General features: G+C 50.7%; 1 long non-coding RNA gene across 3 annotated transcripts in view; it reads left to right on the top strand.

The window, feature by feature from the left end:
- The first annotated feature begins 2564 nt into the window (after positions 1 to 2564).
- LOC140631017 (uncharacterized) overlaps positions 2565 to 13639 on the top strand; it is a 206525-nt gene continuing 195450 nt past the window's right edge. The window contains exon 1 of one of the 3 annotated variants that reach the window (XR_012028689.1): positions 2565 to 3007. This is a non-coding gene — a long non-coding RNA (uncharacterized lncRNA). The remainder of the gene's footprint in view (positions 3008 to 13639) is intronic. The other 2 variants (XR_012028691.1, XR_012028690.1) reach the window with 2 other exon arrangements.

Genomic DNA, 13639 nt, shown 5'->3' with positions numbered 1-13639 from the left:
TCTCCAGAGTCTAACATATCATAGAGGAGAACGTGGTTTTTGGATTCCATTGGCCAGGGTAGCAATCTTGGCTCGGCCATGCAGTAGTTGAGTGATTTGGGGGAAGTTACTTAACCACCCTGAACCTCTGTTTCCTCATCATTCAGATGGGTATAATACCTCACAGGGTTATTATGAGGATTGAAAAAAGCACGCAAAAACTTGCCATATAGTAGGTGCTCAGGAAAATGGTGGCTGTGATAATTACACTGTAACATCTGAGCTGAGACCTCTTGACATTTAGAAATCCATTAAATTTGACTGGAATTTCAATTCTGTGACATGAACTTGGGATTTCTTGAGTTTTTGCTTATTTTTTTTCCTGTGTCTGATGCTCCACTCCCTAGGGCATATCTGTATTTTCTCCCTCATTCGGTTCTGTATGCCTTTTAGTCCCTTCCAGAATTTGCTGAGTTTTGTAGCCTTGTTGAAGATTAGGGGAGGCAAGATTTGAAGAGAGGGCAGTAGGTGAGACAGAACTTGTGGCGATCTGGCCAGCTCTTTCTCTTGTTTCCTTTTTTTCCTCTTCCCTCTTCAGAGTATCAAACACATCCTAAACTTTGCTTCATGTAGAACAGTTCTGTTCACTTCCAGACCTCTTGGGGGCCTCTTCTTCTTTGATAGAAATTTGTAAGATGTTCTTCTGGAGGAAAATTCTGGAGAATGAAGAGCTTACTGTTTGGTTACCTCTTGATTATCACTCACTCAGAAGTGTGGCTGGCTGCTGGTGAAGGCCACTAGATACTCCATTCATAGAGTCTAAGAAGACTCAGGATGACCCTAGGCTTTACTTGGGTTGGTGTCAACGGCTACACTGAGCTGGGGTGGGGAACAGCAGTAGGGGGGGTCAGGAGTTGTAAGTACAGGAAATCAGGTAGGGGTTGTAGATACGGATGGTTCATCTGGTTAGTGTCGGGACTCTGCCAGCAGATAATGAGTCCTAGAGAAGTGCTTCCAGACCCCTGCATGGGGCAGGGGGTTGGCGAGAGCTAGCCAGGAACATTAGGACTCCAGCCAAGCAGGGTGGGCTTTATTGCCGTAGAGAACAGGAGTGATGATGGGTAGGAAACCACACTGAAGACTGAGTCTTAATCCTTTGTGTTAAATATATGTTTCTTGACCCTGTGTGAGGTCATGGGGCTGCATTCCTATATGCTCAGGCTACTGAGGCTTGCAAGGTCAGGTGGGTAGATGTGCTCCCTCCTGGAGATATTTGCTGGATGGTCCCTGCCTTAATTGTCCAGGCAAGAGATGGGTTCTGGGATAGAACTCAGAAGGCAGGTCCCAGATAGGTTGGAGGGTAAATCCTATCCCACTTACTTGGATATGCGCCTCCAGGATCCTGGATGTGCAGGGGAAAGATGGCCTCCAGCGAGGGTCCAAGCCAGGAGTCCATCCTGGAGGTGAGAAACCCTATGAAACCTCCAAACTGAACATGAACCAGATGATTTGGTTTTGTATTCTTCTGTTTTTTTTTTTTTCCCTTTTGTTTCTCCAGAGCTTTTGATTAAAGTTTTATTTAACCATTTCAGCTTGATCTTAGCTATACTGTAGAGAGCAAAGAAAATGTTCATGCCTCCACTTGGGATTGCAAGATAGAGTGGGGAGCATCCTGAACACCAGGACTTTATCATTCCCAAAGGTCTAGGTGATCCAGGGCACCATGAGATCCAGCTTCCTTCATCCCCAAGGGTTCTCTCCATTGTACACCGTGGAGGAGCAGAACTTTAGTTTGCTAAGGCAAGTGGTCATTTCTTGGTTGTTGGCAGTGGCAGGGCTGTGACTGACAGTGTATAGGCTTCTTGAACATAATATTTATTAAGTTGGTAGCAGCTCAACCCACTTGTTTGTGGACTGAGGCCCCAGAAGTTCTCTGTGTCCTGGTGAGGGTCATCTTCACAACCTGGGGGAGGGGGCTTTGCCGGGCAGGGCTGAGGTCATTGGGGGCACGGACTCCACCTCCCATCTTCTCCCTGGCTCCCAAATTGAGTTCCCAGCCTGAACTGGAAGGCTGCCCTCCTCTGAGTTACAGGTCTGTGCTCCCTGCCTGCACCGAGGGGCCTCAGAAAGGTCCCTCTCTTATCTCCCTGCCAGCACCAGGCCCCAGAGGCCCACGCCAGCCCCCGCTAGAGCTGGCCTCGAGTGTCAGGGGGCCGAGGTGGCAACCTCCTTGCACGGAGCTTTTCCAGAGAATTCATCACAAGTCCACATTCAATTAGGGAGAGCGCGCTGGATGAGACAATGGTCCAAACTCCTTGTTAAGTAACAGCCCTAATTGATGACAGGGATGGTGCAGTGGCTTGGAAGCCAGCTCAGATTGTGTTTTTAAAATTTTCCTTTCTCCCGGGCTGCCTGCCAGAGCTCCATGGCACGGTTCTTGAGGAGAACAAAGGAGGCTTTGAAAATCTTTCTCCCCCTCCTTCAAATGCTTATCTGAAAGGACATCTTTTTCCCCTTAGTCGCTGCAATCATAAAAGCACAGGTGATAAACTGCTTCTTTGTAATCATCAATTGTGAAGGTTTCCTCCCCCCAAAAGCAGGAATCTTGGCGGCAGCAAGGTAGAGAGGACCATCTTGGCGCCCACACTGATGTCTATCGAGCCTCCAGAAAGGACAGGGAGGGGGAAATGAACTTTGTTCAGTGACAACTTTTATCTCCGGGTCTCGGGCTGCTGAAATGTCAAGCCGGGGCTAGATGGGCTCTCCTGACAGCGTTGCTGCACGGAGGCTGCCTCCCAGCCCCAGGTGGGTGGTGGTGGTGGTGGGGGGTGTTGACTATAAGTCAACCGAATACATCTTGAATTCTCGAAGCTGGAGTTCGGGACTTGTTGCGTCTCTTCTGGAGAGGAAGGCTGCAGAGTGGAGCCATCGGATCCCCTGCTTGCAATGACCTTGAGAAACTGTCCCCGAAAGGACAGTGCCTAAGCCCATTTGAGAGGAGAATCTGTCTGGTTTTTCAACTCCCCAGGTGGGTAAGTGGAGAGTGAAGGGTAGGTAGGCCTGGGGTTTGGATTGGATTCAGGATCCTGGGTTCCCAGGTCAGCTCCTGCCCTGGTTCCTCCTCTTAGTTCACAGTCTGTCTGCTGACCCCCGGTCTCTGGCCCATGATGCACAGGCCAACTGGGGGCCATGTGGAGGGGAGCCCATGGCTTGGATCATTTACAGGTAAGAGCCCACGAGATCAGCTTAATTCAGTAACATTTCAGTTTTTTCAAGCTAGCAGAGATCATAGGTGGCTCTCTTACCTTTTAAAAATTCACAGAGTAGGGCAGCCCAGGTGGCTCAGTGGTTTAGCGCCAACTTCGGCCCAGGGCATGATCCTGGAAACCTGGGTTTGAGTCCCTGCATGGAGCCTGCTTCTCCCTCTGCCTGTGTCTCTGCCTCTCTCTCTCTCTCTCTCTCTGTCTCGCATGAATAAATAAATAAAATCTTTACAAAAAAAAAATTCACAGAGTACCTACTGTATCGTAGACACTGGTCTAAGTGCATTATGCTTATTAACACGTTTTATCCTCATGACAGTCATGGGAAACAGAGGAGGAAAGTGAGGTACAGAGAAGTTAGGTGCTTTGCCTCATGTCACATAGTAATTGGAAGAATCAAAATTCAAACTCAGGAACACTGAGTCAAATGCTTGTACTCTTTTACTACTTTATTCTTCTAAAGTATTTTCACATTAACTCCATAAAGTAGGTATCATCCATCCCCCTTTTCTCAAGGAGGATATCATGGTTCAGAGAGGTTAAATAAATTGCTCAAAGTCACATACCAAGTGCTGATCTTCCATACTGAACTGATTTGAATAAAAATAGAACCAGTTGGGACACCTGGGTGGCTCAGTAGGTGAGCGTCTGCCTTTGGCTCAGGCTGGGATCCTGGGGTCCTGGGATCCAGTTCCACAAAGGGATTCCCCCCAGGGAGCCTGCTTCTCCCTCTGCTTGTGTCTCTGCCTCTCTCTGTGTCTCTCATGAATCAATAAATAAAATCTTAAAAAAAAAAAAAAAGTAGAACCAGTCAGGACTTCCCTTAGACAAGGTGTGGCCTTGTATTTTCTGACTGATCCCAGGACACCAGCGTTTCCTTGTTTAGAACCTGATTTGATCTTATAACCGATGTTTAATAGTTACAGTGATCAGTAAGCTCCAGGAGGACAGGGTCACTGTCCGTGTTAACTGCCGACACTTCTCCAGTACCCAGGATTCTGCTGGGCACACTGTAGCCTTGTAAATGCCTACCAAATTAATGAGTGGAAAATATCAACTGTGTGCCAGACAGCGGCCCGGTTCTCTGTCTTCCCTCCTCCAACATCTATTTTGCTAGGCAGGGTCCCCAGTCTCATGTGACTATCTGATCTCCACACCCCTATGGATGAAGCCATCAGATGAGGCCACAGTGGCCATCACTGTTGACACTCAGATAATTCAGATGATCTGTGAGAGAGCCGGGCCATGGAGTAGCCGTGGTGGGGATGACCATCATCCCCATTTGCTCAGGACGGTTCAGGTTTGCACCTGCTGTCCTGGTCAATTAATTCCACTCCCTTTCACTCTTGAAAGATCCCCAGTTTGGATGATAACAATCTACCTGGACCCTGGGCCAGTGGCTGCCCACAAAGAGGCTTCTGTTCTTCCCAGTGCTGACAGAAGTCTGAGGAAGAACAGAAGCAAAGCGAAGCTCGGGGTGTATGTGGGGGGATAGGAGCACATGGAAAATTCTAGCCATTATCCCTTTCATCTTCCCGGAAGCCCCACCTTCTCCCCTCTGCCTGGCCCTCCTGGGTGGGGATAATCACCTCCCTCTGCTGGAGAGCTGATGTCCTTAGTAAGAAGACTCTGCCATGGGCCTTGTCATCTGGGGTTCAGGTTCTCGGCCTGAATCTGAAGATGAGAGAAATGGAATTTGCACCTTGTCATTTGTATTCTGTCCCAAGGGGAGACTCTAAAGGAGTAGGTGAGACTCTGGCCACAGAATCAGGTGCCTGGATGATCGGGAAGGTGGCATCTGACGCCTGCATTTTTAGAGCCTGCTCGGAGGTCAGGATTGAGGTTCATCATTCAGAAAATGTGCCCATCATTAGAGCCCGTGCACCTCCTCTCGCTAGCTATGGATCTAGAATTTTTTTTAAAAAAGATTTTATTTATTTATTTATGAGAGACACACACACACACAGAGGCAGATACATAGGCAGAGAGAGAGAGAGAAGCAGGCTCCATGCAGGGAACCCGACGTGGGACTCGATACCTGGATTCCATGATCAAGCCCTGGGCTGAAGGCAGCGCTAAACCACTGAGCCACCCAGGCATCCCTGGATCTAGAATTTGATCCTGCTACTTGGATGTGCAGACTGGGTGGGAAGAGTGGCTCTGTGGGGTGACTACAGGGCCCAGGAAGGGGGCAAGAATTTGCTAGCTGGAAGGTCTTCAGCAATAATTAATAAGCCAATCAATTCTCATACTCATTTATCAGGCATTTACCAGGCACACCAGGGGCCCAGCTCTGAGCTAAAGGGGTCCCTGTCAGAGAGAGCTCTGAGTGCACGAATGTCAGGGCCCGATGCCTCGTTATCCCCAGCCTCATCTCTGGCCTGTGCTCACCTGGGGGGCCTGCATCCTGGGGTTGGCGCTGACTGCACAGGAGGGCTAGCAGGAGAGCTGAGGGAGGGAAGAGGGGTGCCAAAGCCTGCCAAAGGAGACACGAGTGGGGGGTTAACTCTTCCTCTGGAAGCCCAGCGTTTCACGGCCTGGGGAGCCCCTCCAGAGGAACAGGCTGTATGTAGTCTGTGCTAGTCTCTTCCATCAAGTGGCCCAACTTCCCCTTCCCCTACTTACCTCTCTCCCAGACTACTGGTCTTCTGCAGGCTCAGCCAGCTCCCCTTTGCCCTCTGGAGGTCTCTTCTGGCATCTCAAGTCCCTAAGAGATCTGGGAAAGGCTGATTCAGTTTGCCCCAAGCGCCAGCAAGCGACACTCTTCTCTGCCTTTCTCTCTCTGCTCTACCATTTGATCACTTTCCTCTTTTGGCTTTCCCAGACTCCAGCCTCAGACCTAGAGGGTCCTGGGGAAGGGGCGTGAAGACCCAGTTCCAGGAATGTCTGGGCAAGGTCTGAATTGGAAAGGAATGGGGAAAGCAGGGGGCATTACTGGTGGGGTGTCCGTGGGGGCTCTGAGGTGCTTAGGAACTGTGTGGAGTCTGTGGGGAGAGCTACCCTTGTGTCGGCCTGCTTCCTCTGGGCCCCAGATGTGGACAGAAATCTTGCGCCGAAGTTCCAGATGCGAGACCCAAGTGATATCTCCTTTGGATGCTGTCTGGCCCTGTTTCGTATGTGCAGTTGCCCATCTCACAGGACAGAGGGGCAGGGAGGTCACGGTGAGATGGTGACCTAGAGCAGGAGTGGGGTGGGTCTCAGAGACCCGAGTGCTAGGTCACAGCACGGAAAACTGCTGTGGGGCCTTGGTCAGAGCCTATGACTGTCCCTGCACTGGAGTTGTGTGGTGCTGTGACTTCTAGATCTAGGAGTGTGCTTTTGCCCCTCACCCTTTTCACTTGTGGGGGATCAAAGAAAGAAAAGTTGTTGGCAGATGCTCCTTGGGGAACCTGGGGAGTCTGGAGCACAGGGGCAGGTGGTTCCCGGATGGCCCTAGGGGGGCAGGGGCCTGGCTTTGGGTTGCTCAGGCAACTCCTAAATGCGGTGGAGAGTCCTGGAGGAGAGGTCACTCACTCTGATGTCTCTGGCTGCAGAGAGATTAACAGCTATTCTCTAAGCTAAAACGCTGGTGCTTCTTTTCAAAAGTACTAGAGGCTCATTTGCATGTCATTTGCATCTCATTTAAACACCAACTCATTTAATGCTCAGAAACCACTGAGATTTCTTCCTAGGCCTTGCTTCTTTCTCTCCCTAGGTTATTTCTTTCCCTCTCCCTCCCCTTCCTGCATCCTGCAGCGTCCAGCTGGACAGGCCCAGCAGACTGGGGCTCGGAATCACTGGGCCCAGTGGCCTGAGGAGCCCCACCGCGGGCTGGGGCAGGAGAGAAGCCGGTGAGGAGGTAGGGGCAGACAGATCTGCAGCCTGGGCAGCGGCAGCGGGAGGGGTGGGCCTGTCTTCTTCTCTGGGCTCCTGACCCTTCCCGAGCTCTCCAGAGCTTTCCCTCATCTGAGTCTCTCAGGCTGCCTGCCACAGCGGAGAGTGGGAGGGGAACGGCAGGTCCAGGAGTTAGCCAAGAATGGGTTTATGGTGCTCTGGGGAAGAAAAAGAATACAATTAAAGAATTGATAGTTTTGTTTTATTTTGCCACCCGCAGGCTCCAGGGGAAATCCCATGTGGGAGCTGGGGAGAGAGCTTCTTTTCCAGGGGACACTAAGCTCGCTGTCAGAGCCACTGGGCGAATCAACATTGTATTAGTGAAAGAAGGAAGCTTCCCCTGCCTCTCCCTGCCTCCTTCCTCAGCCTTGGCTGGGCTAGAACCTAGCCCCAGAGAAGACAAGGCTGTGCCCTTGATCCCCCTCCCAGTTCAAAGAGCAGCCCAACACCCAGGGCCTTGGAAATGGCAGCTGGCAAGAGCTGGGCATGGAGGCTGAGTGGCCAGAAGGCCAGTTAGAAGGCAGCTGGGACTGGGACCCGCCTCTCCTGATCCCACCTATGAGGCTTTAGGAAACCTCCACATCTCTAAGAACTTACAGACCTGTTTCCAAGTCTGGCTTGCCAGCCCTGCCCCCTCCCAGCCCCAACCTTGCTTCTCCGAAGTGGGACAGGAGCTCATGGAAGGGACATGATGTTGTGACCCGGCTGGCCCTCCCGCAAGCCAGAGCGGGCACCAGCTGTCCCGTGGAGAGTGACTCCCCTGCCGTACTTCAGACACCACCTGATACCTGTAGCAGGGTCTGGTGTCTCCTCTGGAGCCAGGTGTGGCTCCCCTGTCCTCCCTGTGGCCTCCACCCAGGTCTTGGCTCTCCCTGACAGCCTGGCCCTCCTGGAATGTGCATTGTTCATCAGGCACTGTGTGATGCACGAGCTCTATCTCCTGGACATGGGCAGCAAAGTTCAGCCTCTCTCTCTCTCTCTCTCCCTCTCTCTCTCACACACACAGGAGTTGAGCCAGATCCTTTAGAGCTCCTATGGGACTGGTGGATTGACTCAGTTTCCACCGAGAAGCAGGGATGCGAGGACATAAGGCTCTTGTAGCTCTGTCCATTCCCACGGGGAGCCAAACCTCCAACGTCGTGGCTGGCTTGGTTTCTGGGCCTGTTCAGCAAGAGGGAGGCTGGGGCCAGGAAGGAGGCTGGCGCGGCCCCAGACTTGCAGCAGTGGAGACGCCTCCTCTGGGCTCCCTGCACTGCGGTACCTGCGTGAGCCGTGTGAGCAGCTGTCGGGCAGAGCTCATTATGGGGGATAATGTGAGCCGAGTGACATGGAATATCTGTTCTCTCCCCACTATTACACTTGTCGCTCGCTCTCTTCCTCTGGCAGGTGAGCTAAGGGGTTTGATTGCCTGTGTGTCGGATCTCTCCATAACAACCAGGCAAACGAGACAATCGGCTGCTCAGAGCACCTTGGCTGGAAGCTGCTTCCCGGCAACCCCGGAGCGGGAAGGGGCCAGGTCCTGGTGGACCGCTCTGGTGGAATGGTCCCCTGCCCCTCCCTGTTGAGGTGGCATGACAGAAAGGACACTTTCCTTTATCCCAGAGAACAAGGAGGATGCCATTACACTCAGGCAGGCTCGTTGCTGAGATGGAACAGACATTGGAAATGACTTAAAATGCTTTAGAGAGCTTGGTGGCAAAGGCCCCTGCCTCTTCCTCAAGAGGTGTTTGTGTCCAGCTGAGGGGCCTCAGGTGGGGGCGGGGGGACACGAGTTGTCTGGCTCGTTCGTGGCCTGGAGGTTTTCAGAACATAGGAGGTGAGATCTGGAAGGACCAGGGCTCCCCGGTTGGCTGGCCACCCAGACTTGCCTCCCTGCTAGTAGAGCTTGGAGCCAGCAGGGTCTCAAATCACTCCTCCCAGTGAGGGACCCAGAAATCTGTGCTTCTACCAATTCCGCAGGTGGCTCTGATACATAGCCAGAACCGGGGACTGCTTATCATGTCTTGTCCCTGCCCCCATGTGACAAGTGTGGAAGCAGGGAGGTAGGCCTGCAGAGATGACTGGGAGCCATGTAGCATGACGCTGACAATACAGAGGGCAGCCAGCCTGGGGGACCATGGGGGGTCAGAAATGTGTTCCAGAAGGGGCCCAAATGGGAGGTTGACCTGAAGGGGCTGGTCCTGGGGCATGCAAGATGTGGCTTGGTACACAGGAGGCAGGCAGGATGATGGCAGGGTGCATTGGGAACAAATGCCTTAGAGGAATATCGGCTGTCAAGAGACGGGGGTCTTGGATGAGTGAGGTTTAACGTGAGGTGAGCTTACTCCACAGCCTAGGAGACAGGAGAGAACCCCAAGTCGGAGCTCCAGCCATGGCCACAGAGGAGTCACGAGGTCCTGAATGGAAGCCAGCACAGGAGAGGAAGAAGATGGCTAACTAACAAAAGGCTTTCCTCCTCCAGATGGGAAGGGCACTCACAAGGTGGCTTAGCCTGCACTGGGAAGGAGGAATGGGAAAACCAGGGAAAGGGAATGCAACCAGGAGCCAAATGAGCATCTGCCTCCCCGGGCACACAGTTCTGGGTGACAAACACCCAGATCAGCCCCACTCTCCAGTCTCCCCTGGGGGAAACCAGGGATGGAGTGTATTGACCTGCATTAGCAATAGCCCTTCATAATGACTTTCCCCTCCTTGAATTGAAGGAAACACACCATCCCCAGGGGGTTAACAGGGCCCTACAGAGCCCTCATGTCCAAATCCTAAACGTAACCCCCTAATGTCCTATCCTACCCCCCTAACATCCTATCCTAACCCCCTACCGTCCTATCCTAACCCCCTAACATCCTATCCTAACCCCCTAATATCCTATCCTAACCCCCTAACATCCTCCATGCAGTAGGCAGAATCCTAAGAATGACCCCAATGATCCTCACCCTTCCTTGCGAGGATGACATCACTCCTGGGATTATATTATGACACAGTTGACCTTGAGATAGGGAGATTATCAGGGTGGACTAACCTAATCAAAGGAGCCCTTTAAAAGAAGGGCTTTTAAAAGGGAAGCATGAGAGGGATTGAGTGAGTCCTGCTGCCTTGAAGATGGAGCAGCACCCAGGCTGAGGCATGTGGGCAGCCTGTGGGAGCAGAGGGTGTTCCCCAGCTGACAGTCAGCAAGGGAAGGGATGGGGACCTCAGTCCTACAGCCACAGGAACTGAATTTGGCCGACAACCCAAAGTGGATTCTTCCCCAGAGCCTCCAGGTAAGGGACCAAGTTGACCCACACTTTGGTTTTAGCTTTGTGAGACCTGACCAGAGAACTCGATTGAGCCCACCCAGACTTCTGACCTACAGACTGAGAAATAGTAAATAAGTGATGTTTTAAAGCTGCTACATTTGTGGCAATTTGTTACGCAGCAGTAGAAAACAACACATTACCTCTAACATCCAGTCACCTGGCCTGGAATCCACCCTTCCTAATTTCTGGCCTCATGTGACCAATCTGGTTTCCTCTTGGTGGAATAAAGCCCAAGGACTTGTGGGCCCAAGGACCAAGGACTTGCTACCCCTTGGGTGAGTTTTGACCTATGGGTGGAGGGTCAATTGCCCCTAGTTTTCATCGTGAGAGCAGTGGTGATGGCTATTATCTCAAACCTCAGGAATGAACTAGCCTAAGGTTTCCCAGATTTTTTATCCTAACCCCCTAACGTCCTATCCTAACCCCCTAACGTCCTATCCTAAGAACACTTGTAGTAAGAGCAGTAATAGCGAATATGATGATGAGAGCTGGTGTATGATGCATGCTTCTTACGTGCTCGACAGTGAGCTAAGTACTGTCTCTACAGGATCTCATTTAATCCTCATCAGAACTCTGAGATGGATACTGTTATGACTCCCATTTTGTGGGTAAAGAAACTGAGGCTTAGAAATTTAAGAGATGGGTTCTACTTACTGTGCAGCCAGGATTTGAATCTGAGTGTCTGGCTCCAGAGTCTGCATTCTCAATGGTCACGTAATCGCTCCCTCCCTCTGCACCAAGCACCCTGTATTTTTAGAGATTTTTGTCTACCAAACAAACTGCATTTATCAAGTAATAATTTGTTTTCCCATTTTTTATTAATCAAAGCCATGTATGACTGCCAATCAGAGGTTCAGATCAGCGTGAGATTAGTAGTGTTATCACACTGAGTTGATATAATTCCAGCCAAAAGCAAAGAAATGATGTCTCAGTTAGCAGTCTGTGCATCCTTATCTCTGGTAAGTGTGTCATTTCTGCTAGGCATACAGAAATATTAAAAACAGCTCCCGAGCACCCATTACTCCCTGTGGGAACCTGTAGGAGTCTGAGGACCACAGATTGGGGCCACTGGTCTAGATCTTCCAGACCCTTCTTATCTGCTCTGCTCAGGCCTCCATATCTCTGTGACCTATTCAGGTACCTTCTGTGAAGGAAGGGGCTTCAGAGTGAACAGTGTGATGCTCCCTCCAGTCCTTCCCCAACACACACACAGGCACAGACACATGCACACACATGCACATACGCATGTACACACACACACACACACACACTCACTCACTATGGCCACCACACTACTACCACTGCCGTCAGGGATGTAGTTTTCTTCTTTTTTTTTATTTTAAAGATTTTATTTATTTATTTATTTATTCATGAGAGACACACACAGAGAGAGGCAGAGACACAGGCAGAGAGAGAAGCAGGCTCCATGCAGGGAGCCCGATGCGGGACTCGATCCCAGGACCCTGGGGTTACACCCTGAGCTGAAGGCAGATGCTCAACCACTGAGCTACCCAGGTGTCCTGTGATGTGGTCTTCTTCAATAGTCTTCTACCCCTAATCTCCCCCTACTCACTCCTGCAGACACATCACACACACACACACACACACACACACACACACACACACGAGCACCATCCTCTACTCTAATAGAGGGTAGTTCAGTCTTAGTCTAAAACATACAACTTTCCAGTCTCACAACACCCTAAGTGTACAGAAGTGTCAGCATACATGAGGAGGGATGCTCTTTTTCCATCCTGACTGTGTATACTCTGAGTTCTGTTTCTCATACCATGAATCCATGATTCTAGTATGATGAACTCCTAAGTGTCACTCATTCATTCAAAATATATTTCACACCTAGCATGTGCCAGGCGTTGCTGGGTACTAAAGATTTATCATAAATAAGGGCCAGGCCAGCACAGGCAAAAAGGATGCCCTCTGACAGCCCAGAAGCCAAGCCGAGTCAAGGAACCTATGACTGAGGGCAGGAAAGCCTGGGGCTACCTTGGTCTACACTGTCTCACCAAGTAAGATGTCATTGTAATTGCAAAGATCCTATTTCCAAGTAAGGCCATATTCACACAGTGGGCATGGATTTTGAAGGGGATACTTTTCAACCCAGTACAGGGCTCATGAAGGAACAGGGTGATGGTATGGTACTGAATTGGACTGAGGGGTTCCAGGTGTCATTTGGCTACTGGGGTTCTTTCTTTTCTTTTCTTTTCTTTCTTTCTTTCTTTCTTTCTTTCTTTTCTTTCTTTCTTTCTTTCTTTCTTCCTTCTTTCTTTCTCCCTTCCTTCCTTCCTTCCTTCCTTCCTTCCTTCCTTCCTTCCTTCCTTCCTTCCTTCCTTCTTTCTTTCTTTCTTTCTTTCTTTCTTTCTTTCTTTCTTTCTTTCTTCTTTCTTTCTTTCTTTCTATGAGAGACACAGAGAGAGAGAGAGAGGCAGAGACACAGGCAGAGGGAGAAGCAGGCTCCATGCAGGGAGCCCAATGTGGGACTTGATACTGGGTCTCCAGGATCAGGCCCTGGGCTGAAGGCGGCACTAAACCACTGAGCCACCCGGGCTGCCCGAACAGTTATGGTTTATTGAGCAATTGCTATGTGCCAGGTCTCATACCAACAGCTTTATATGCATATTTCCTTTAAGCCTGATAAGCACTCTGAAATAAGACCTGTTCTTATCCTCATTCTACACTTGAGGATATGGAGGCTTCGGAAGGCCAGGTCACGTGTCTGAGATCACAGATGTAGTAATAGTGGTGTGGGTGGGATTTCAGCCCAGCTCACACTAGAAGGGGATGGGGGGCCCAAGTCACTAGATACTCTCGACTGCCCCCCGTCCATCCCTGGCCTACTATTTCCTGGGATTTGGGGCATGGTCTGGGAGAACTGTGGGGATCCCTGGATGGAAGGGCTGGGGAACAGGGAAGCTTCAAGGGGCACGAAGGGGGAATGGAAATGGGAGATTTTCCATGCCGAATGGCCTTGAACTATTACTAGCTAACCAAACTGGCATCTTCTTTCTCCCTTTCTTCTGGGGCTGCTGGGAACAGTGAGAGGAGGAAGTGAGGCCTCTACCTTCCTTCTGTTTCTGTGGGGCCTGGAGTGGTTCCTCACCCTATTTTCAAGACCATAAATAATCGAGATGTATTACTCAGGGATTGCCATGGTAACATCTTCAGGTTACCAGGGAGGCAAGATCCAAACAAAAGTATTCGATTAAATAT

This window comes from Canis lupus, chromosome 3, assembly GCF_048164855.1.
Source record: "Canis lupus baileyi chromosome 3, mCanLup2.hap1, whole genome shotgun sequence".
Lineage (NCBI taxonomy): Eukaryota > Metazoa > Chordata > Mammalia > Carnivora > Canidae > Canis > Canis lupus.
This window is presented reverse-complemented; position numbering and strand designations above follow the sequence as displayed.